The sequence below is a fragment of the Oryx dammah genome, unplaced genomic scaffold (genome assembly GCF_014754425.2).
Source record: "Oryx dammah isolate SB20612 unplaced genomic scaffold, SCBI_Odam_1.1 HiC_scaffold_2, whole genome shotgun sequence".
NCBI classification, from domain to species: domain Eukaryota; kingdom Metazoa; phylum Chordata; class Mammalia; order Artiodactyla; family Bovidae; genus Oryx; species Oryx dammah.
Window position 1 is genome coordinate 40,411,681 of NW_024070186.1, and position 17,301 is coordinate 40,428,981.

Below are 17,301 nucleotides of genomic sequence, written 5' to 3' on the forward strand. Positions count from 1 at the left end.
TACTTTAATGGCTGCAGTAACCATGAAATTATCTGCATTCAAAATCCACAGTGATTTTGAATTATGTAGGTTGTTATTAGTGATGTTTCCCTCACCCTTTGATTGTTGGGGCTACCTTCTAACACTGTTTTCTTTTTTATTAGATCGAGTCATATAAAATTGCTAATATTTGACTATATTTTATGTGCAAAAAATGTCAATTTCATATGGTTAATGCAGATTTATTTAGAACAGTCTTTAGTAAAATTATGCATCACCAGTGAAAATCTGTATAGTTGCATAAAAGGGCATAGGACCAAAGTCAGTGAGCCTTGATCTTGGTTATGTTTTTTAAAACTTTTGTTTTATGTTTTACAAACTTTCATTATGGATTTTCTTTCTCAAACTCTCTGATGACACGTTGTGAATGCTGCCTCATAGCCAGAGAAATGTTTTCTGTTGAAGAAGTGCTGAAGGCCATGGAGCATTTTTCCCCAGAATGAGTTGAAGCAGACAGTTGGCCCAAATGGAGGAAAGAGGAATTCGTTGCAAATGCCAGTCTCTTCTTTGTAATTGTGTTAAGCGTGAGATCTACCTTTATGTCTAAAGGTCTGTATATATAAGTGGATGGATTTTCTCCTGTGAATGCTTTCTTTAAGTAGATAAAACTGGCAGGGAAGTGATAGGTATAAAGCTGAATTAGGGAAGACTCCTTTAAAGAGTAATTTATGAAGAAGGAAGTCACAACTTAGAGCAAGTACTAAATTTAGTGATTTCTGAAGTTTCTGATGGCAGAGGGGGAAACTGTTTGTCATTGGCAAAATATGCTCTAAACCTCTGCCTTATTTCATTTGAAGTATTCTTACAATCTCACCAGAAAATGGAGCTCCTTAGCGAAAGATTTTTTTTTTTGTACTGGGAAATAAACTGGAATGGATGTTAAAAATGAACTAAGTTTTAAAATTATCAATTTAGATTCTATGGAATTTACTACCCAACTTTCTAGAAAAACAAGCAATAAATAGAATAAGTTTTACAAGTTACATACTTTGTTCCATCCATGAATTAAGCTTAAATACCAATGCTTGATATTTAATAGTGTTACGTGAAATCTCAGAGGAAGAAATCAGAAGACTCAATCAAGATGGAAATAAAAACTTATAAGACATTAGGAATTGGGTCTAAGATGGCAGAGGAGCAGGTGGAATGGAGTGCATCTGTCTCCACAGACACCTCTGGACAACACTTAGAGATGCAATAGTTCTCACAGAACACTGGCTGAATACTACTAGGAGCCTTGATCACCAGAAAGAAGTATACGAATCCGCACATGACTGGGTAGGATGAAAGATGTGAGGAGAGCAAGGAGGACCAGACTTGCACCCCGGGGTTGGGGAGCTAAAGCAGGGGAGAGATTCCTGAATTCCAGGGAAATCGGTTGGGACAGAAGGGAAGCATTTGAAGAAGCAGAGGAGAGTGAAGCAGCTGATCTGTGATAGTCTGCACAGAGTGAGAACCACTCGGAGAGTCTGCCATAGGCCTATGTACCCAAGACTGGACTCATGTCCACCAGTGTACACAGAGGCTTGAGCTCGAGTGTGGGGATTGGAGAGCAATCCTGGGGTGAGGACTGGTGTTGATTGTGGGGAGAAGGTCTGAGGGAGTGGGAGGAAGGAAATCCGCAACAGGGAATGCCTTTGGAGGAAAACTTGATGGCATTGGAAGGAGGGCACTATTGCTGAGCCACTCGCAAGGGGTGGAGCCACCACTGTGCCTCTCTCCCTACAGGCTAGCGTTGGCAGCCCAGCAATAGAGAAGGACCACCCATGGTTGCCTCTTGTGTGCCTGCTGCTGGAGGCTAGAAAAAGCTCCTAATAGAACTGTATCCCTTGAGCCCACGGCTTCTGGCCTCCCTGTGCACCTGGTACTACCAGGGCCCTCAGGATCCAAGCAGCCGTGCCACCTCCATGTTAGGTCCTCACTGGGGCAGACTCAGGAGCAGGCTCCTGTGGGTGGCCCACGTGTAGAGATGGGGATAAAATCACAAGTGAGCTCCAGGGGCGGAACAACTGAGGAAGAGCATCAAAAACCTTTCCATCACCAGCACAAGCTGTAGATTAAATCCACAAGGTCAACTAGGTAGACTCTGTCTGTGGATTATATTAAAGGACAGTGTGTTCCCACAAAAGAAAATGCTCTACCTCTGGCAGCTGTGGACACTGGAGGCAAGTACATGTGGGAATAGGGACAGATTAGCAACTCATTCAGTGTGGCCACCATCACCTTGATAGCAAAACCAGACAAAGATATCACAGAAAGCGAAAATTACAGGCCAGTGTCACAGATGCAGAAATCTTCAACAAAATATTAGCAAACAGAATCCAACAACATATTAAAAGGATCATACACCATGATGAAGTGGGGTTTATCCAGGGATGCAAGGATTCTTCAGTTTATGCAAATTGATCCATGTGATACACTGTATTAACTAATGGAAAGGTTAAAAACCATATGATAATCTCAATAGATGCAGACAAAGCTTTTGATAGTTCTCAACACCTATTTAAAAAAGTCTCCAGTAAGTGGCATAGAAGGAACCTACCTCAATATAATAAAGGCCATGTATAACAAGCTTACAACAAACATTATTTTCAGTGGTGAGCTCTGAATTAGGGAAGCGTTTCCTCTTAAGATCAGAAACAAGACAAGGATGCCTACTCTCATCACTGTTATTCAGCATAGTTTTGGAGGTCCTAACCATGGCAACCAGAGAAGAAAAATTTAAGGAATCCAGATTGGAAAAGAAAAAGTAAAGCAATCACTACTTGAGGATGACATGACACTATACATAGAAAACCCTAAAGATGCCACCAGAAAATTATTAGAGCTTATCAATGAATTTAATAATGTTGCAGGATGCAAAATTAATGCACAGAAATACCTTGCATTATTATAACTAACAGTGCAAAGTCAGAGAAATTAAGGAAACAATCCCATTCACCACTGCAACAAAAAGAATAAAATATCTAGGAATAAACCTACCTAAAGGGACAAAAGATCTGTATGCAGAAAACTATAAGATGCTGATGAGAGAAATCAAAGATGACACAAACAGATGGAGAGATATATTCTTGGATTGGAAGAATCAATATTGTAAAAATGACTGTACTACCTAAAGCACTCTACATACTCAGTGCAATCCCTATCATATTACCAGTGGCATTTTTCACAGAACTAGAACAAAAAATTTTACAGTTTGGATTGAAATAAAAAAGACCTTGACTAGCCAGAGCAATCTTGAGAAAGCAAAATGGAGCTGGAGGAATTAATCTTCTTGGCTTCAGACTATACTACAAAGCTACAGTCAGCAGGACAGTATGGTACTGGCACAAAAACAGAAATATAGATAATTGGAGCAAATAGAAAACCCAGAGATAAACACATACATCTGTGGGCACCTGATCTTTGACAGAGGAGGCAAGAATATACAATGGAGAAAAGATGGTCTCTTCAGTAAGTGGTGCTTGGAAAACTGGACAGCTACATCTAAAACAATGAAATTAGAACATTCTTCCTAACACCATACACAAAAAGAAACTCAAAATGGACTAAAGACTTACATGTAAGATCAGAAAGTCTAAAACTCCTAGAGGAAAACATAGGCAGAACACTCTTCAAACATAAATTGCAGCAAGAGCCTCTTTGACCTACCTGCTAAAGTAATGGAAATAAAACCAAAAATAAAGAAATAGGACCTAATTAAGCTTAAAAGCTTTTGCATAGCAAAGGGAACTATAAAGTTGAAAAGACAGTCTCCAGAATGGGAGGAAATAATTGCAAATGAAGCAACTAACCAAGGATTAATTTCCAAAATGTGCAAGCAGCTCAATAACAGAAAACAGACAACCCAATCAAAAAATAAGTGGAAGACCCAAACAGACATTTCTCGGAAGAAAACATATAGGTGGTCAGTAAACACATGAAAAGATGCTCACCATCACTCACTATTAGAGGAATTCAAATCAAAACTACAATAAGATATCACCTCACCCTGATCAGAATGGCCATCATCAAACAGTCTACAAACAATAAATGCTAGAGAGGATGTGTAGAAAAGGGAACTCCCCTGGATTGTTGGTGGGAATGTAAATTGATGCAACCACTAGGGAGAAGAATATGGTGAATATTTCTAGTTAAAGAGTGTTCCTAGTTAAAAAGGCATGAAGAGTATTCCTAGTTAAAAAACTGGGAATAAAACTACCATAAGAAACAGCAAACTCACTACTAGACATATACCCTGAGAAAATCATAATTCATAAAGATACATGTTTATGAATCAATGTTTACTGAAGTAGATTTTATAATAGCCAGGACATGGAAGAAGCCTAGATGTTGATCAACAGATGAAAGGGTGAAGAAGAAATGGTACATGCATACAATGGGATATTACTTAGCCGTAAAAAAGAAATGAAATTGAGTCAGTTGTAGTGAGGTGGATGTACTTAGAGTCTGTTGTGCAGTTGGAAGTAAGTCAGAAAGAAAAAACAAATATTGTACATTAACTCATATATATGGGATCTAGAAAAACTGGTACTGATTACGTTTTTGCAGGAAAGAAGTAGAGACGTGCATGTAGAAAATGGACTTGTGGACGCAGCAGGGGAAGGAGAGGGTGGGGCAGATTGAGAGAATAGCATTGACATATATATACTCTACCATGTGTAAAATAGCTAGTGGGGAGCTGCCTTATAACACAGGGATCTCAGCTCAGTGCTCTGTTCCAGCTTAGATGGGTGGAATGGAGGCAGTGGGAGGGAGGCTCAGAAGGAGGGTTACGTCTATACATATAACTAATTCAAATTGTTGTACAGCAGAAACAAACACAATATTGTAAAGTAGTTATTCTCCATTAAAAATAATTTTTTTGTCCCTTATTGAATTAAAGAGGAAAAATAAAAGGAAATTTGTGTGAGAAATTCATACCGAAAAGCAGATGTTGTGAGGAAAGAATCTATGCAATTCAGTTTCTTTAAATTTTTAGAAAGGAAGTCATTAGTAAAATATTTGAATTATTTTGAGGGATTCTGTGTAACACTATTAATACTGCCTGGGGAATGTAAATTATTATTAATGTGAGGAGTTTCAAAGTAGAAAATATTTCATGTATGAGAGCTTATAATAAACACTCCATTAAAAAAAAAAAACAACTTCTGAGACATATAGTAAAAGCTAAAACAGCAACTGAGGCTCTTAAAATTCCCGTTTCTTTCCTTTGAAAATCAAATGGGACTCACCCTTAAATCCACACAGGTAGCCCAGGCATTTAGCGCTTCGGAGGAGACTTAAAATGCTTGGTTGCATGAAGTATTTCATGTTTGGTTTCAGTTTTTAGTGAGGTTGTGGCCTTTTGTGCTCTTACACCAAACCTGTTTTTTTCCCCTCCAGTATTTTAGTTCTTTACTGGATTCCCTCAGCTCTGAGGATTACATCATAACCCAGCTGTATTTGTGCTCTTTACCATTTCCAAAATTGATTTTAACTCACTATCCACATACACACAACATTGTCTTATATTTTACAAGCAATAAGATAAAGTTTCTAAAACAGGAATTTACGAAAGCCTGTGCATAAGGTTGTGAAAGAAAATCCTGCTTCATGCAATTAAAAAGAACATTTACAGAGAAAAATTAATTGGACTTAGTTTAGTCTTTGAACCTGGAAAAGTAAAATCTCACCTGTAAATCTGTCACTCTGTCTGTTACAAAAAGGAATCTAGGACATGATAAGCACAAAAAGGCCATTTTACAGTGGTACCACAAATTTTCTTTAAATACACTCTGCCTTAGATGGACTTTTTTACTTACCAGTTTATCCGTCTCTTGTGGTTTCGGAAGGCAAGACTGGTCAGCCACTGGGTGTAACATCTGATGGTGAGGGAAATCTGCTTTGCTTTCTGCCTGGACTCCTGTTGACCAGTGGGGAATGCCGCATTAGCTCTCAAAACATTTAAAGTGCTCTATGAAATGTTGACATCTCGCCAAGGACTTGAACGTCAAGTACCACAGATGTCCAGTCCTCTCTGGAGCCCAGCTCTCTCCTCTGTGCTTGTGTGAGTTCAATCTGATTGGTGTTTAGGGTGACAAATGATCCAGGCTCTAGCAAACAGTAACCGGTATGAAACTGGGTACCAAGAGAGAGAGACAGACAGACAGATGCAGAGACAGAGAGAGTGAGAGCCAGTGAGCAAGAGTGAATGTGAGCGAGTGCAACCGACCTGCTAAGTGAGAGCTGCAGCTAGCAGGAGGAGGCAGGATCTTTCCCATGCCTGGCTGTGACCTTTGACTGTGAGGCTGTTGTAAGAATAGCTTCTGTATTTATTGAGATGTATTTTCAAGTTGTAATTCACACGGCCTCACTAACTCCTTGAAAAGTGTTGGAAAACTGAGAAAATATTTGAGAGTGAACCAGACCAGAACATTTCCCATTTTCAGTGCCAAGGGGAAGGGGTGGGGAGACTCTTAAGTGCGTGTTTACTGGAGTGTCTTGACTAGCATAGGGCAAGATCATTATCAAATGAGAGATTGAAAGGACCTCAAAGCCGTCTCCTTTGAGCCTATGGGATTTTCCTCTCTAGGCTCACCCCGTTCTGGGGGGTGGGGACGTGATGCCTGCTGATGCCCATTCTACTCCAGGTATGAAGCTTACACATTCCCAACCTCGACTTGGTGCCGTTGGGTCTCCTAATTTTTCTTCAAGTGAGCACCCTATTTGTCTCTAATATCTGAGTGCTAGTGAGTGCCTGGAAAATCCCATGGACGGAGGAGCCTGGTAGGCTGCAGTCCATGGGGTCGAGAAGAGTCGGACACGACTGAGCAACTTCCCTTTCACTTTTCACTTTCATGCACTGGAGAAGGAAATGGCAACCCACTCCAGTGTTCTTGCCTGGAGAATCCCAGGGACAGGGGAGCCTGGTGGGCTGCTGTCTATGGGGTCGCACAGAGTTGGACACGACTGACGTGACTTAGCAGCGGCAGCAGCAGTAGCAGTGAGTGCTAAGTCACTTAAGTCGTGTCCGACCCCAGGGCTCACAAAGGCTTCTCTGTCCATGGGATTTTCCAGACAAGAATACTGGAGTGGGTTGTCATGGCCTCTTCCAACCATCTTCCCAACTCAGGGATTGAACCCGACTCTCTTGTGTCTCCTGCATTTGCAGGCAGATTTTTTTTTTTTTTTTATAACCATTAGTGCCACCTGAGAAACCCAGGTGGCTAATTTATGGGTTGTTGCCTTATTTAACAGATTGTTGCCAGGGATTCTTTACTTTTCTTACATAGTCCTTGGGTTTAATGTAGTCATGATACATCTCCCTGAAGGAAGAGCCTGGATCTCAGCTTTACTTACTTTATCAGTTTCTTTTCCCTTTGTCCTTAGACAGCATGCTAATCATCAGATACGTATATTATCGTTATCAACATGAATCAAAACCTCTGAAAGCCCCAATTGACCTTAAGTCCCTTTTATTTGGTACTATTGTCCATGGATCACTCAAGCGCTATAAAACATTACATTCTGCTTCACTGTCTCATAGCTATTTCAGTCACCAAAATCTGTTTTTTTTAATACCTAAATGTTTCTTATCTATGATTCTCACCAAACTCAAGGTCATTTTTGGCCTGTACGCTCTGCCTCTAATCTTTTCCCCACCCACAACAGCTGCCATCTAGTCATCCATGAGTAGGATCTTTCTGAAATTCAAGCATGCCCGTGTCCTTTTTGTGGCTCTGTATCACTGATAAATTCATGGTGTTTAATCCGTCAGACCTGGTGCTGTATGACTGGTTTGATCTCCTTGGGACTTCCCTGGTGGCTCAGACAGTAAAGCATCTGCCTACAATGACCCAGGTTCAATCCCTGGGTCAGGAAGATCTCCTGGAGAAGGAAATGGCAATCCATTCCAGTATTCTTGCCTGGAAAATCCCATGGGGTCGAAAAGAGTCAGACACGACTGAGTGACTTCACTTCACTTCACTTGATCTCCTTACAGTCCAAGGGACTCTCAAGAGTCTTCTCCAACACCACAGTTCAAAAGCGTCAGTTCTTCGGTGCTCAGCTTTCTTGATCGTCCAACTCTCACATCCACACATGACTACTGGAAAAGCTATAGCTTTCATTTTATGGACCTTTGTTGGCCATGTAATGTCTCTGCTTTTTAATATGCTGTCTAGGTTTGTCATAGCTTTTCTTCCAAGTGTTTTAATTTCATGGCTGCAGTCACCATCTGCAGTGATTTTGGAGCCCCCAAAATCAAGTCTGTCATTGTTTCCATTGTTTTCCCATCTATCTGTCATGAAGTGATGGGAACAGATGCCATGATCTTCATTTTTTGAATGTTGTGTTTTAAGCCAGCTTTTTCACTCTCCTCTTTGACCTTCATCAAGAGGCTCTTTAGTTCCTCTTCACTTTCTGCCATAAGGGTGGTGTCATCTGCATATCTGAGATTATTGATATTTCTCCTGGTAGTCAATCTTGATTCCAGATTGTTCTTCATTTAGCCTGGCATTTTGCATAATGTACTTCCAGATTATTCTTCATCTAGCCTGGCATTTTGCATGATGTACTCTGCATATAAATTAAATAAGTAGGGTGACGTACTCCTTTCCCAATTTTGAACCAGTTTGTTATTCTGTGTCTGGTTCTAAGCCTTGCTTCATGACCTGCGTACAGGTTTCTCAGGAGACAGGTAAGGTGGTCTGGTATTTGCATCTCTTGAAGAATTTCCTACCGTTTGTTGTTAGTAGTCAACAAAGCAGAAGTAGCTGTTTTGCTAATGGAGTAGATCTTTCTAATGGATGCACATGAATTGAGATAAAGCAGAGATGCTCCCAGACCCAGTTCACAGCTATGACATCTTCATGCTGAGAAGCTTAGTGTACCTGGGGATGGAGCTGGGGGTGCCATTCCCACTGTTCAGTGCTGGGAGCTCCCTCTGTAGTGACTCCTTGAAAAACAAATGCTGAACAGTATTCTTGAATTTCACTTTTTTTCTTTTCTCCATTAAAAAAAAAAGCCTTCAAATTTTTTTTTGATGTTTTGAAAAGGAGATGATACTCAATGTCTGAAATTTTATTATATCTGTGTACCATCTGTTCTATTTATTATATCTGATTTGCACTGACATGTCATTGCCTTAAAAATCAAATATTTAGCTTTCCTCTAAGTAGAATGACTTTGAAATTACAGATTTTATGTGTTTAATCTTTTAATTAAAGTAACTGCATAGCTGTTGAGTAAACTTGTCTCAGTTTTATTCTCCTGAGTATTTCTCAGACCTGTGGGAACCCAGGTTCAGACACAGTTTGGCCACCCTTCCTCTGGGAATCTATTCTTTCCTTCCAAGTTTTACTTACAATGTTTGGTATGTTTCATAAAGGAGACTTCTAAACATCGATAAAGGCCAGAGTAAAAGTTAATGTGTTCGCTTTTATTTTTGAAGGCTTGAGAACCATGATATAAAAATAAACTGACTGTTTAAAATACTCAGTTTGACATGCAGGAATACATTTGTTTGTTTGTAATCCAGTAACTGCTAGAAGTAGTTCAGTTACAATGAAACCTTGAGCCAAGAGCGTTTTTTTTTTTTTTTTTTTTTTAATAACCAAAACCAGAACTTGGGGCTGTGCACATCAAAGCTGGTTCAGTTTTATGGGATTAAATAATGATTTCAGTGTTAAAACTAACAAGAGCTACATGAGAATGCCAAAGGGGGGAAATTCCTTTTTTAAAGGAACTTGTACCTTTATAACGGTTCTGTTTTGTAAGCCGAAGGGAGAACTGGAGGTAGCTGAAACTCAAATCTCTGAGTCTTAAGAATTCTACACTTTTGGGAAATTATAAGGGAAGAGCAAAGGTGAGCACTTAGGGAAACCTGGAGGTATGACAGTATCCCTGAACAATGAGATAAATGTCAGTGTCTGGGATTTAAGTGTGTCCAGTGTGAAATAGAAGAGTTTAAACTAGGAGGGTGTCCTATAAGCTAGATAATTTAAGAGGCACTCACCCTTTTACAGTGTTTTAATTGGTCGTGTCTGCAGTTTTGCACTGTCCCAGTAACCATTGAAATAACTGTCTGTCCCAGGAGGCACCCACCCCTCTCTACTCTCTCCCTCAAGTTCCCCTGAGGCAACAGCAGCAGGAGACTTGGCTTTGACTGTGTCCCTTTTCCAAACCAATCATCTCTTCTTCCACCACTGACTTGGTTCCGGTTTGCTGGATTGGCCCCTTCCTTCCATCTCTACCTGTTGACCTGTTGTGCATTTCTTAAAACACAGGCCAGACTCCACCACCTGCGGAGCTTTTCCTTATCTTCCCCCTAAAAATGAATGAATGGTTATCCCTATGGTGTTTAACTTGAGTTTTGATTAGGCCACTCCTGACAGTGTATATAACCTTCTACTGAACTGCTGATAGTAATGGCTGTCTCCTCGTTTTGGAGAAAGGAGAGTTTTTTGCTGATGCTCCCTGTGTCTGTTATTCATGCAGTCACCTGGCTTGTTGGGGTGGAGGGCACGATATTTTTCTGTGTCCTCTCTCATCCTACATGGCCAGGTTGGTTTCCTTGGCTTGGCACCTTACCTGTTTGCAATTCTTGGGCACCCTCTCTCCTAAGACTCCATTTCAATGAGAAGGCAAGATCTTTCAGAGACAAGGACATGATTGTAAATGAATGAGGACCTCTACTGTATTCCCTTCTTTGTCTTCCTAGTCTAAGAAATATAAACATCCTTTTAATTTTGATTTCTTTTTGTTGGTAATTCAAATTAAACTAATTAAAACTTTTTTTGTTGTTGAAGTTATGCATTTATGTACTTTAATCAATGTTATAAAACTTATAAAAAAAATCCTGCCCTTTTTGTGTACCCTAGGGGCTCCCTCGATCACCTTTTTAGCTACTGCTTTGGGATGTCAATCCCTATGTTCCTGTTGTAACTGAGGGTTCTTGTCTTCCATGTATGTCTGTTGATGTGGAAGTTGAAGATCCAGTTCCTTTATTCTCCATGCTTCTCTTCACCTGGATAATTATGTCTATATTTTTTGATAAATCAATAACCTTTATTCAAATAATTAAAACCATGGCAGTATTGTTTATAAGTGAGGCTCATTGCTTACATTAAAAGGGATCATAATTCCCCAGCTGTCTCTATTACCAGGAGAGACTGTGCCCTTTTGCCTAATGCAAGCAAGCTTCCCTGTGCATCCAGGCTGCCCATTTTCCCACTTAGAATTAGTTATGATATGTAAACAAGCTCGATAAGTGTTAGCTCTTGTTATCACATTAATATTACAATTTGAGCCAAACCATATTTAGTCCAGTTCTTAACCAAATGCATATGAATAAGCCTGAAAGTCCTTTTGCCAGCAGCTGCATTTAGAGAAAACACATAAAGTCCAGGTGTATGTTTACATAATACAACTTTTACTGGATAGATAATTCTCAGTATTATACCTCAACAGGCAGAGAAAATGTGTGTTGTTGATACATCCTTGTTATTCATTGTTTTCTGATATATTTCACTGAAGAGCCCTTCCAGCTTATCCGTTTTAGAATTTTGCTTTTGGCAGCTTGCAATTATTGCTATCTTGAAAAAGTCCCATTCACAATATATAAATACTTCCAGAACTGTGTTTTTCATTATTCCTAGTTACCTGCCACCAAAAGCCTAAATCAGATTCTGATCCTTTGCCTTTTGTAGTTTCTCCAGAAGCCTTATATTATACTTTATAAGCAAGGCCCTTAATATTTTATTCATTTAAAAATACAGACAATCACTTAAAAGGTAAAAGCATCTGAGTCATAAATAGGCAGGCTGGGGATTGTCTTACGGAGTTGATGAGATTGTTGGGAGACCCTTTTCATGTAAAAATAAGCAATTTGCAAAGAGAGCTAACAGCTGAATAATGGGGATGTGAGAGGAACTCGATGGCTTTCATTAGTTTATAAAAAAAATCTTACTTTGAGGATTCATGCGAATTGATAACCCTCATAGTGCGAGAGTGTGACTTAAATGTCTACCAAAACTTTTGTCATAGTTCAAAAAAGTGAGGGTCTCTCAATAATGAGCATCCAGGAAAGAGAGAGTCCATGGCAGTTGATTGTTGCTGAGCAGAAACATGTGGGTTGTAAGCAGCACCTTTGTGGTGCCGTGTGCCTTTTGCAGACTCATCACAGCCCGTTTTCCTGGAGCCTTTCAGTCCTTCTCTAGGGGATCTTGAACAGTCTGTTAGAGTCTGCCCCTGACATGAAACCTTTGGCCATCTTTGGCTAGAGTTTCATCCAGCACAAAGTGAAGGGCGGAAAAAACAAAACCATAAACACCAGCAAATCTGTCTACTCTATCATGAAGAAAGGGTCAGGATGAGATTAATCTGTATTTCTTTAGAGTTAATCCCATATAACATAGAGTCAACTTGGGGTACAAAAGTAAGCTCTGCCTCTTATCAGCCTGGGGACGGTGGGCTAGTTATGCCATCTCTCTACCTCCCTGTTTCCCCTAGTGTCACCTACCTCATTCAAGTTATTTGAAAGTTTAAATGAAATAATGTGTATTTTCTTAATTGCTGTTCTCAGCCAAAGTAAGTAGCCAGTGAATGGTAGGGACTGTTATTAATATGAGCAAAGGCTAATTGTTGCCTCATAATTTTCTTGAAGTTGTGTTATCATTGAGTATATGGGAGGTACAAAGTGATATGCTTTGAAATTGTAATAAACATTGATTTTTACAGAAAGATCCACATTTGAACAGATCTTTGGCTTAGTAACCATCGTTATAGGAAGACTCATTTATAACTTGTGTGTGTGTGTTTGTGCATGTTCAGTCATGTCCAACTCTGTGCAGTCCCATGGACCCCACCTGGCTCCTCTGTCCATTAGATTTCCCAGGCAAGAATACAGGAGTGGCTTGCCTTTTCCTTCTCCAGGGGATCTTCCTGACCCAGGGATCAAGCCTACATCTCCTGTATCTCTTGCTTAGGCAGATGGATTCTTTACCATGAAGCCACCTGGGAAGCCTCTTTTTATAACTCAGGCATACTTAATTCTGAGAGAAATGCTTCCAAACTGTAAACATAATTTCAAAAGGGGATGAGCAATATGCAGGAGGCTGGAAGCCTTTAAAGTTGGTACATCTGATGGAGTACTTCAGTGTTTTCACTTCCCTGGACTCCTAGGTGAGGAAGCCTGGCATTCAGCCTCTTTCGTACCCCTCGTTCCATCCCTCCTTTCACTCCGTCTCCACAGAATGTGGATGGAGCATGCTTCCTCTTTCTTGACTGTATCCAACTCCAGAAGTTGTTATGGTTCTACTGTTTGTTCGTAATGTAGACAAACCGTGTGGTCTAAAAGTACCTCTCCATTGCCAGAAATCACATTGGCCTACTGCCCTGCAGGAAAGACCAAAGCTTATTGTGCAGATAGCATTATTTAGCAATGTCTAGATGAGTTTCTGTTATTAAAGGCCTAGGAGATGAAGTGAAATCATAGTAAAGGCAGGAAACATTTATTTTCCCTTAGGCAAGGAGAGCAAAAGCTCATACAAACAGGATATTTTGTAAATATTTTTTTAGTTCAGCTGACTGGTGGTTAATTTATTCTGGTGTTTTGTGGGAAATGACAGAGGCTTATTATTATTATTATTATTTTTAAAATGAGCCATTGTGGGGGAAAAACAATGTTTGAGTTTGCTCAATAATCTCTTGCCATTTACCAAACCAAATATCACTTATCAACTCTACGTATGAAGTATGTGCTATTTGTGTGTAGTTCAGATGTTTATTATCGCCTTGTTGGAAGCCTTTTGTTTCAAAAGACAAAGCGAAAAAAGCAGCACCATGATGCAGCTGCTTCTGAAATAAAAGAGATGGTATGGTTTTAAAAAGGAAACGATTATGAGAGATTGTCAACATTTTCAATCTGTCAAGTTTTCTCACAGTCATTTGGGATGGTTTCTAAGTGATCTTGCCTGGCAGGCATCCTGATGTACAATCTTTCTCTGTAGCTGTAATTTTACAACTTCAATATAATCCTTGTTTTACTGAACGCCAGTTGGCGTGTTTTAGTTAGTCTAAATATTTATAGGATCTTACCTCTGCGTATTTATCTTTTAGGCATTTGTGACATTTCTTAACGTGTGGTCGAGAGGAGGTAAGAGGCATTATGTCTGATTAATTGAGCGGGAGATCTCCAGAGTAATTGCCCTCATAAGACTGGCTCAGGCGATCCTGGCTGTGGATCCTTTAGCCCATTACTTAACCTCTCTGTGTCTCAGCAGTCTCTTCCTTGGGGTGATTCCTGCAAAAGCAGTGGTAATATTTAACTCAGCATAGTCCGTGACCATAAAGAAAGCTGAGTACTGAAAAACTGATACTTTCAAACTGTGGTGCTGGAGAAGACTCTTGAGAGTCCCTTGGACAGCAAGGAGATCAAACCAGTTAATCCTAAAGAAAATCAACTCTGACTACTCATTGGAACGACTTTTGCTGAAACTGAAGCTCCAATACTTTGGCCACCTGATGTGAAGAACCGACCCATTGGAAAAGACCCTGATGCTGGGATAGATTAAAGGCAGAAGAAGAAGGCGGCGACAGAGGTTGAGATGGTTGGATGGCATCATCAACTCAATGGACATGAGTTTGAGCAAACTCTGGGACATAGTGAAGGACAGGGAAGCCTGGTGTGCTGCAGTCCACGGGATCACAGAGAGTTGGGCATGACTGAGTAACTGAACAACAACATTATATGACTGTCAAGCACATAGAAGAGCAGAATGAATGTTGCCTGTCATAAGTATTATTCCCCAATGGAGATTAAAAAAAACTTGAAATACATTTCTTATCTGTCAAAGGTAATGATTGCTTGGAGAAAACATGATTTTGAAATGGCACTTTAAATATAGTAGTTACAGATCTGTATTTTATCATAATTTTCCTCTGGCCTATGTTCAGACTATCTACTGTCTTTGCACCATTTGGTGTAGATAAGGTTCTCACAAATTTTTATATTACAGGTTTCCTCTACATATGATGACATTTGAATGGTAATTCATATTTACTGCTTCCTTCCCCACTATTTTTTTTTTTTTGAACTCATTTTAGAAATTTTGTTTGAAAACAACATAAGAATCAGTATGTTTTGGCTTTAAGTTCATTTTTTTTCTGGCTTGGAGCTCTATTTTTTATAAATAAAATAGTGAAAGTGCAGACTGAATAAACATATTCTTCCGATGTGTGGGTCGTTATGGTGCTGAGATATCTCTAGGCCAACCTTTCTGATTCAGGTTCATTCAGAGGCACAAAATCGAGTTCATACACTACTTATTTGTGGATAAATTAGAAAGATCTGGAAGCTACCTAGTAGCTAGCTCAGAGGCATAATCAAATATTCCAGACCCTCACACTTTATTTCTAATATACTTTCACTACTTTCTTTGTTGTCTTGATGCTGACATAAGAAAATTTTAGTATATTCCAGTATGAGTGCCACATAGAAACCAGGTAAAGAAGATTTCTTAATGTCTTCTTGGAGAAGGAAGGAAACCGAGCTGATTAATGAAGTGTAGTCTGGGACTGGCCCTTGGTCAACTTCCAAGGTACCCCTGGCAGCAGGAGAACTGGCACTATGGAAGCTACTTTTAGAGTCACGGTTCAATCACCAGATTTGTGACACACCCCGAGGAATGTGCAGATCTTTTTTCTTTGTACCTGGGTTCACCTTAAATTTAGCATCAAAAGCTGATGAGCTTGGGCCCTTTTAGAATCCTGAGGTCAGCTCTGTGCCTCTGCCTGCTTCAGGGTGGGGAAGGTGTGATGGTGCTCCGGAGGTGGGTGTTCCTCTCTAGCCTTGGCCTTCGTCACCTGGGAAATGGTGCTGATGATGTCGCCTCCCTGACTGGGTTGCTGTGTGCATTAGGTGAAAGAGTGCACATGGAATGCACACAGTTTGTGGCACCAAGTAGAACTAATAACTGTTAGTGTTATTTCTGTTGATTTCTGCAAGTCAAGATGATGATGATGATGATAATAATTGTATTCTTTTCCTCCCCCCATGCCCTTCAGTAGGCATATCTTAGAAACAGGTTTAGCATTTTGATTCTTAGAGCATCCACCTGTATGCTATAGATTCACCGTCACTTAGAAGTTGTGCAGATAGGATCTCAGCACTTCGTGTCAGTGGTAAGGTTTGGGGAACTTTGGGGAAAGGTGTGAACAAACGTGGCAGGAAGTGAGGATGGAGATGATATTGTAAGGATATGCTTTTTACTTACAGGCTTATGGGCTCATTTAATTCCTCAGTTTTAATGAGTGAATGGTGTGAAAGATTATCTAAGATCCTTTTCTCCTTAAATTTTTCAGACTTTTATTCAGGCAGTTGTAGTATTGTTTTAAAATGTTTATTCAGACTCTGGTTCTGGCAACATGTTCTAAAGTGGGGTTTGTGTGTATGGTGTGTATGTCTGGTTTTGTTTTGAGGGGCAGAGCAGTGGAATCCATTGTTTTCCTACTGAAATCTTAGATGGAACTCTGGTGGTTCCATTTTAAACAGGTGATAGTGCATCTTCGGATGCAGATGGGGATGCAGCAAGGAGTTGTCCTGCCTACGCAGTCTCTACGGGCTGCCCACCAAGCTATGTCTGTGATCTCCTGTGGCTAAGAAATGCAGTTTGAAAACGGTGCCTTCTAGTGAATTCTGTGAAACACTTTTGTTCTAGAATAAGTCTATCACACAAGTTGCAGCTGAGGGCTTTATAGATATTTTAGTAATTCAGGACCACTGAATTGAGATTTAGAAGCTGAGATGGAGATAAGAGGTAACAAAGGGATGGTTGCTAATTGGATCTGGTCTCTTTGGGAAGTTACAATATCAGGACACACAAAACTCCAGTGAGATAACCAGTTAATTCAAGCCTGGGTTTCCTTCCTTACCAAACCTGATTGCGTTGGTGTGTGGTCAGTATGTCCGAGTTTGTGCACTGGACCAAGAGGTAGGGGTTTACCTCTTTACCACAAGCTCCTTGGCCCTTCCTGGGACAATGTGAGGTACTTTCTGGGTCAGATGTCTTTGGGGGCTAGAGTGTTTAAAACTGAAACAGCTTGTCTTAAACTAGGACTGTCTAGTAACTTCACATTCGTGCTATGTTTGAACATGTCCCCCTTGTGTGATAGCTGCAATATCCATATACACTTCAGGCATTTCCGAGGTGGGCCTAGACCACAGAGAGGGCCATGGAGCCAGGACAGTTAGCCACCCTTTGGGGACATGCATGGGCTATG

At 40.2% G+C, this 17,301-nt stretch overlaps 1 protein-coding gene across 5 annotated transcripts in view; it reads right to left on the reverse strand.

Annotated features, from left to right (window-relative positions):
* Positions 1–17,301, reverse strand: part of P2RY14 (purinergic receptor P2Y14) — a 58,664-nt gene that overhangs the window by 21,895 nt on the left and 19,468 nt on the right. For 2 of the 5 annotated variants that reach the window (XM_040234990.1, XM_040234971.1), the window contains exon 1: positions 5,844–6,222. The gene's annotated coding sequence lies outside the window, so the exon portion shown is untranslated. Of the gene's footprint in view, positions 1–5,273; positions 5,403–5,843; positions 6,223–6,253; positions 6,390–17,301 lie in introns of those variants that run through there. The other 3 variants (XM_040234961.1, XM_040234954.1, XM_040234980.1) reach the window with 3 other exon arrangements.